We start from the raw sequence: 7,618 nt of genomic DNA, 5'->3' as shown, positions 1-7,618 counted from the left end.
AATGAAAACATGACGTGGTAGAGTCAAATCTTGCCCGTGGAGCATAATTTTTGTTTGAAAGTCATAAGTCTTGCCTCTAAAATGTAGTAGTATCAACTCTTACCCATGAAACGTAACTTGTTGTTCGAAAGTCATAAGTCCTGCCTTTATAATGTGATAGTGTCAATTCTTGCTCATGAGATGTAACTTGAAAGAAAGAAATCGAAAAAAAGAATAAAAATTCTAACAATACGGAAAAAGAAGAAAATGAAGAAAAATATTAAAAAAATAAAAATCAAAGAAAATGTAGAGGTTGAGAGAGAATAGGAAAAAAATTAAAGGTTGATAAAAATAAAAAATAAAAGATTAAATAAAAATAAAGGTCGGGAAAAAATTAAAAAGAAAAAAATAAAAATTAAAGAAAAATAAAAAAATGTTTTTTGTTATAAAAGTAGACGTTGAGGTAAAGAAAAAAAATAAGGACTGAAAAAAATATAAAGAATAAAAAATAAGAAAGAAAAAATAAAAAATAAAAATAATATAAAGAGATAATACCCAATTATCTCCCTGAATTATATCCAAAAAGGCTATGATACACCTCAACTTAAAGGGGGTCCTATTACCCCCATGAACTAATTAAAAGTGTAATTTTGACACCCTTAGTGACTATGTGGTGCCTACGTGGCACATACGTGGCACAACACACTGAAGTGTCCACGTAGGCACACATGTGTGCCACGTATGTGCCACGTAGGTATTAAGGGTGTCAAAATTACATTTTTAATTAGTTCAGGGGGTAATATGACCCACTTTAAGTCGAGGTGTGTCATAAATTTTTTGGGTATAGGTCAAGGGGGTAATTGGGTGTTTTCTCTAATATAAAAAAAAAAAAAAAAAAAGTTGAGAGGAATAAGGAAAAAAAGTAAGGGTTACGAAAAATTAAAAGAAAAAAGAAAAAAGAAAAATTAAAAAGAGAAAAAAAAATAAAAGTTGAAAATATAAATATGGAGTTGTTATCCATTATGAGGATCATTTATGTAATTTATTTCATTGATTAGGGGCAATTTCGTTCAAAAAAATATTAGTTGATAGGTAAAGACTATTTTAAGAAAATCTTTTTATTTGGGTCTAAAATTTGAAAGTCACCCTAATTTGAATCTATTTTTGAGATTCTCCTAGATAAAATAAGGCAATTTTGTTTGAAATTGGACAATAGAATTGAATTGGGCATTCCATCCAAATTAGGACCATTCTTGAATACTTCATTAACAATAGGGATGTATTTGACCTTAAAATATAATTAAGGATAAACTTAGCTAATAAATTAAAGTAGGGGAATATTTTTGACCCTTTTTTCTTTATTTTATCTCAAAAAGCTTGGTTACATATTTTATTTTTTAAAAAGCACTTTTTGAAAAGAAGCAGAAGATTTTTTGCCTTCAAAAACTTAAACAGAGTATAATCACATGACGCTCAAAAGGGTTTATAAATTTATTGGCCAAGTAAATTGATTCTCTCATTTTAAAAGTTAGACCAAGCAAATTATAGAAATATGTGATGTCTAAACGCTAATGATTGCTCAACATCGTTAAATTTATCGGTCAAGCACAAAATATTTTTTTTACCTAAACTATTTTAATAAAATCGCTTTTCAAATTATGATGGTAGTACTTCCTCCATCCCAAATTACCCATCTTAAATTGAGATGATGCATTAATTAAAAAAATAATTAATAACATGATTAGTTTGTCATAATACCCCTATTAAATGATGTTTATATTTTAATTTGAAGAAAAAATAATTAATTCAACGGGTAAAACATGAATTTTTTTTTTCTTGATTAATGAAAAAAGACAAATAAAATGAAAAATTAAATTAGAAAATTTGAAACCAATAATTTGAAAACGAGGAGTAGAAGTTTGGTCAAATAAGTCATTAAAATGATGTTAGAAGTTTGGTCTAACAAGTCATTAAATTCAAATATTACTCCCTCAATTTCAAAATAATTGAATTGTTGAAATATGATACACCCTTAAAGAAAACTATTTAAAGATATAATTTGTAAACTACTTTTCATTTTTATCCTTTTAATAATTCTTAACTTATTCTCCTAGAAAATATGAATTATTTAAGAATCTCACTAAATGGAAAGATAAAAAGTTTCAACAATTCTCTTGGACTTTTAAAAATTTAGTTATTTTGAATACTAAAAAATAATTTAATTATTTTAGAATGGAGGGAATATTTTTTTCTTAATAATATCAAATATTTATGTCCAAATGTCTATTATTTCCTTCATTTGCTTTTACTTATCATTTTTTGACATGATACACTTATTAATAAAATAATTATTAATATGACTATTTTACCATACTATCATTCTTAATTGATGTTTAGATTAATATGTATTTTTAAAAATAATTTAAAGAATAAATAATTAATATAATGAATAAGATAAAAAAATTTATTTATCTTTTCTTGATATATCAAAAGTGATAAATAAAACTAAAAATTTCATTTTCTGATCAATCATATCAAGTTGAAGAGCAAGTAGCGGCCAAAATTTGCCACCTTGGTGGCTTGTGGTTATCCACACCTATCTCATCACCCCCATAAATTTGAGTTGTCGGATCCCATAAATTGAAAGAATTCGTTTGGGAGGGTCTATTAAAAAAATAATACTCCCTCATTCTTATTTTACTCATTCCAAATTAGAATAACACAATTATTAAAAAAATAATAATTAGTGATTTTACTCTTGTTATTAGTTTTAATATTGATGGATGGCTAGTATCTAAACATCATTTATATTCTTAATGGTGTACTCTTAATAGTAATCTTCTTAATAACATTTTTCAAGAATTAATGCTAAAAAATGAAAAAAAAAATTGTCTTATCTTGATAAGTAAAAAAGGACAAGTAAAATGAGACATCAAATTAAAAAATTTGAGACGAATAAAATGGGACGAAGGGAGTATAAAAGTGTGAAGGACTTTATAACTCTTGTTTGAATTTTTTGTCATTCATTAAAATTATCTGTTGCATTGATTATGCACTTTATTATGCATTGAGGTTCGTATTATAATGGATTCTAATACATACATTAGCATGATAAAAGACATAAACCTTTTCTACATCTTTTCCACCATATTTGTAAAAGGTATTTTGTAAATAAATATTTTTTTTTAAAAGTATGCAATGTTATTTTTAATATATCAAATCAAACAGTGAATAAGAAAAATCTCAAACTAACACAAATATAACTAATACATGCTTTATTAATGCAAACATTACTAATACATCGTATTTGTATTATTATTGTAAACACTACCAAACGACTCCTAAGAGTCACTTGTCAAGTCAAAAGTATGCTTGTTTCTCATCTTTATACTTTTCATCTTGTCAAGAGTACTTCTACAACCACATTATTTTGTTCTAATTTTGCATCCAATCCTAGTGAGTTTTAAATACACTTTTTGTTCATTTTTACTTCTTCAGCTTAGACTTCACATTTCTCTTGAGAAATAATAATGGAGACAAGTATATTACCGCAATATTCCTATTAATTCTAGAATAGTATTACATGTTCTTTCAAATATAGAGTTGATTACTTAAAAAGTCTTTCAATCACTTGAAATAAGTGAAAAAAGTTATTTTTGTTTTTTACACTTGTGTCAGAAATTTCATTCCATCATTCAAAAGGTTATTGTTTTTTCTTTGTATTAGAAAGTGGTATATTCGGTGCGACAACTTTTAACGACCTGATGTCTGATATTTTTTAAGTAAAAATAAAATAAAATTAAAGCCAACTCATTTTATCTGTGATCAAAATATGTAAGCTTCTATGTATCGAAATGCAACATAGACAGTCTTGACGATGGCTATTCAGAAGGTGCTACTCTTTCTTTTTTTGCATATCCATCTTCATGTACTCAATATCCTAGCGCAGCTCCCTGATTTACGATACAGTTTATGTGTTGTTAATGGTGACAACTATACTGAGAATAGTGCATACCAGAAGAATCTTGATTCACTCCTCTCTAACCTTTCATCAAAGATCGATAGCTATGGTTTCTACTATGCTTCCATCGGCGAAAACACCGACAAGGTCAGTGGTATTGTGCTATGTAGAGGAGATGTGGAGCTACAACAATGTCGCAGTTGCGTCAATAACGTTGCTAGAAAGCTTGTACAGTCATGCCCTAACCAAAAAGCAGCTCTTGGGGGCTATGATGAGTGCTCGTTGCAGTACTCGAATAATCAATCCATCATAGAAACTAAGTCATTTTCTTCTACATATTACTTTTGGAATCCTGCGAATGCCTCAAAACCCGAGGAATTTAACCAGAAGCTTAAAACATTATTGGATGATTTACGAAATCGTGCTGCAGATGGTGGCCCATATCGAAAATATTCTAGTGGTAATGTGACAGGTCCAGATGATCAGACTATATATGCACTTGTACAGTGTACTCCTGATTTATCTCCTCAGGATTGCATCAATTGCTTAACTGAGGCTTATGGAAATATGCCTAATTGTCCCTGCCTTGGCAAGAGGGGTGGCAGAAATATAGGGCCTAGGTGCAATTTCCGTTATGAAAGTTCTCAATTCTTCGATGTGCCATTTGAATCTCCGCCACCTGCAGGTAAATTACATCTTTCCACTTTGATTTGAAAAGAAGTAATTAAATACTCTATGTTTACCTTATTTTGACAATAAAATTTAATTTAATATATCCTCTGTACGAAATGGTTACAATTGTTAAATATGGTAGAAAAGCACACACATTAAAATAATTTCTAGGCATACACGTGAACGGATGTACCGAAACATAATTAAGTACAATAAAATATGTCATCACTAACAACTTAATTTGATCCAACTTGTGTGCATGGTTATTATTGTCATCAACAGCTTCAAATTTTAGTTGAGATCACACAATTCATCACCATCATAACACAAGATTTGACTTACATTAAAGAAAAGCATATCAAATTATAGGTATAACAATATTGTATTTGTGATATTTAATATGTGTAGTTTCTGAAATAATGGGTGAGGGGACGCAGGACAAAAGAATTGGGAAAGTGAAGATAGTAACGTATTTTCACATGAGTAGTTAAAACTGAGATTATTACACTAACTTGAAGCATTTTTGTAGGAAATGATGATAAAACAGCTCCAACAGGCAATGATAATAAAGTTCGACTTGTCATTATTGTCATTGTGCCAACTATTACGGTTGTTATTCTCACTGTATGCATTATTGTCGTCATAATGAAGAAGCGAAAGAGGAAGCTGGTGGACAGATTTCAAGGTAAGCTAGCTAGCATAGATTCTTAATTCACAAGATGATTAAGGAATGTTGAACTTTCTTAAGAACTGCAGGTTTCACTATATACATATAATTTGTTATTACTACTTCTTTGGTGAAGGTACACTCCGGGATGATATTAGCGATGTAGAATCCTTGCAATATGATTTTTCTACAATTAGAGCAGCAACAGACAACTTCTCAAATGCTAAGAAATTGGGACAGGGCGGATTTGGTCCTGTGTATAAGGTGATTACACCTGCTAATTGATGCATAAAATGGACGGTGATGATTCATACGAAAGACCCCCAACTTACTTAGCTTGGGGTTGGGGCTTTGTTGTTGATGAATTGATAATAGATTCATCAGTTTATGTTCCTCTGCTTCAGGGAATGTTACCAAATGGACAAGAAGTAGCAGTGAAAAGATTATCAACAGATTCAGGCCAAGGTGATCTAGAGTTCAAAAACGAGGTCTTGTTGGTGGCCAGGCTTCAACACAGGAATCTGGTCAGGTTACTCGGATTTTGCCTAGATGGAACAGAGAGACTTCTTGTCTATGAATTTGTTCCCAATGCAAGCCTTGACCAATTTTTATTTGGTATGTATTGGTTAATGTTTGTTAATGTAATTTGACTGTTGTCTGGTTATCTGACTTATTTGCTGGAAAAGTAATTTCATAACTATGAGTTGGGAAAGGAAATTATAGTAAGTTATATTCTTCCTCTAATCCCCAGATCAAGTTAAACGTAGACAACTGGATTGGGAAAAGCGATTCAAAATCATAGGAGGCACTGCTAGGGGAATCGTTTACCTTCATGAGGATTCTAGACTTCGGATCATTCATCGTGATCTCAAAGCTAGTAATGTTCTACTAGATGCAGAGATGTATCCTAAAATTGCAGACTTCGGCATGGCAAGACTTTTTACATTGGATGAAACTCAAGGCAACACAAACAGAATTGTTGGCTTTACATCTCTTATTAGATAAGACTTTTTTTTGTATAGCTAGGAAGGATTCTTTAACCATTTAGAAAATAAAAACCTTGATAAGAAAACAAGTTTCCTTAAAATGTTACCAGGATTTTCAAAGATGAATTCTTATATGGTAATTTCTTATTAATTGTAATGTAGTTCTGAGTGATAACGTCAAGCGGCTACTGATTTGACAGCTTACTAATTTGTCTTGTTGAGCCCCCTGTTTGAACTACTAACCTCCAGAGAATTGAATTCTTGGCCTTTTTGCCTTGGTCTGTTGATGATAATTTTGTATCAGAAAAAAAATTAAACCATTGAGTCATATGAAAATTACGGATTGTTAGAGAAGTCGGGTAATTTTTGTTTTGATTTTGCAGTGGGTATATGGCACCCGAGTATGCAATGCAGGGTCAATTTTCAGTAAAATCAGACGTTTATAGCTTTGGAGTACTAGTCCTGGAAATAATAAGCGGCCGAAGAAACATTTGTTCCAGAAAAGGAGATACTGTGGAAGACCTTCTGAGCAATGTAAGTAACGAGGTCAATCAATCAATTAAGTATTACTCAAATCCAAACTAGCCGAGACCCTGCTACATGCATTATATTCAATCTGTCAATCCCTCTGCCTCTCATATATTAGTCTTTTGGTAAATCAAATCATTCCGAAATATGTAATGTTTTAGAAAATTGATAAGCATTTTTGTCGAGTTCTTTTTCAAATTCAGCATTACTATTGAAACATTTAAAAGAAAAATTAATTGCTATTTAGACAAACACTTCCTATAAATAATGCTATCAAAGGCCTTTCTCAAGAAGAATGAAATAATTCAAAAGAGGTATACTATGAATCAGAGGTGGTGTAATTTATGGCTTTGTCTGGCCTGAACTATCACAGGCTTGGTCTAACTGGCGCGAAGAAACAATTTCAAATTTGATAGACCCCGTGCTGAAGGGAAGCTCAGGACCCAATGGTGACATAATGAGATGCATACACATTGCTTTATTGTGTGTTCAAGAAAATGTTGCTAATAGACCAACCATGGGTGCAGTACTTCTTATGCTCAGTAGTCACTCACTGAGTCTTCCAGTTCCAGTGCCACATAACGATGTAAACCAACAGACTTACAATTCAAGAATGTCCGAGTCAAGCAAAGTAACCGAAAGTAAATCAATTTGTTCATCAGGAAATGAGGTGTCGATAACTGAGTTATATCCTCGATAGCATCCTTAGATACAGTGCTAAAATTCAGTGTATATGCAGAAACATGTCATGCATTTATTGGTTTGATGTAAGTACCTAATGCAAATAAGTTTTTTACCTAACCATTTTATGAATTTTCTTATTTA

The 7,618-nt window shown here is 30.9% G+C and overlaps 1 pseudogene; it reads left to right on the top strand.

Moving 5' to 3' along the window:
• Positions 1 to 3,471: 3,471 nt before the first annotated feature.
• Positions 3,472 to 7,618, top strand: LOC107859541 (annotated as a pseudogene).

This window comes from Capsicum annuum, chromosome 2, assembly GCF_002878395.1.
Source record: "Capsicum annuum cultivar UCD-10X-F1 chromosome 2, UCD10Xv1.1, whole genome shotgun sequence".
NCBI lineage: Eukaryota > Viridiplantae > Streptophyta > Magnoliopsida > Solanales > Solanaceae > Capsicum > Capsicum annuum.
This window is presented reverse-complemented; position numbering and strand designations above follow the sequence as displayed.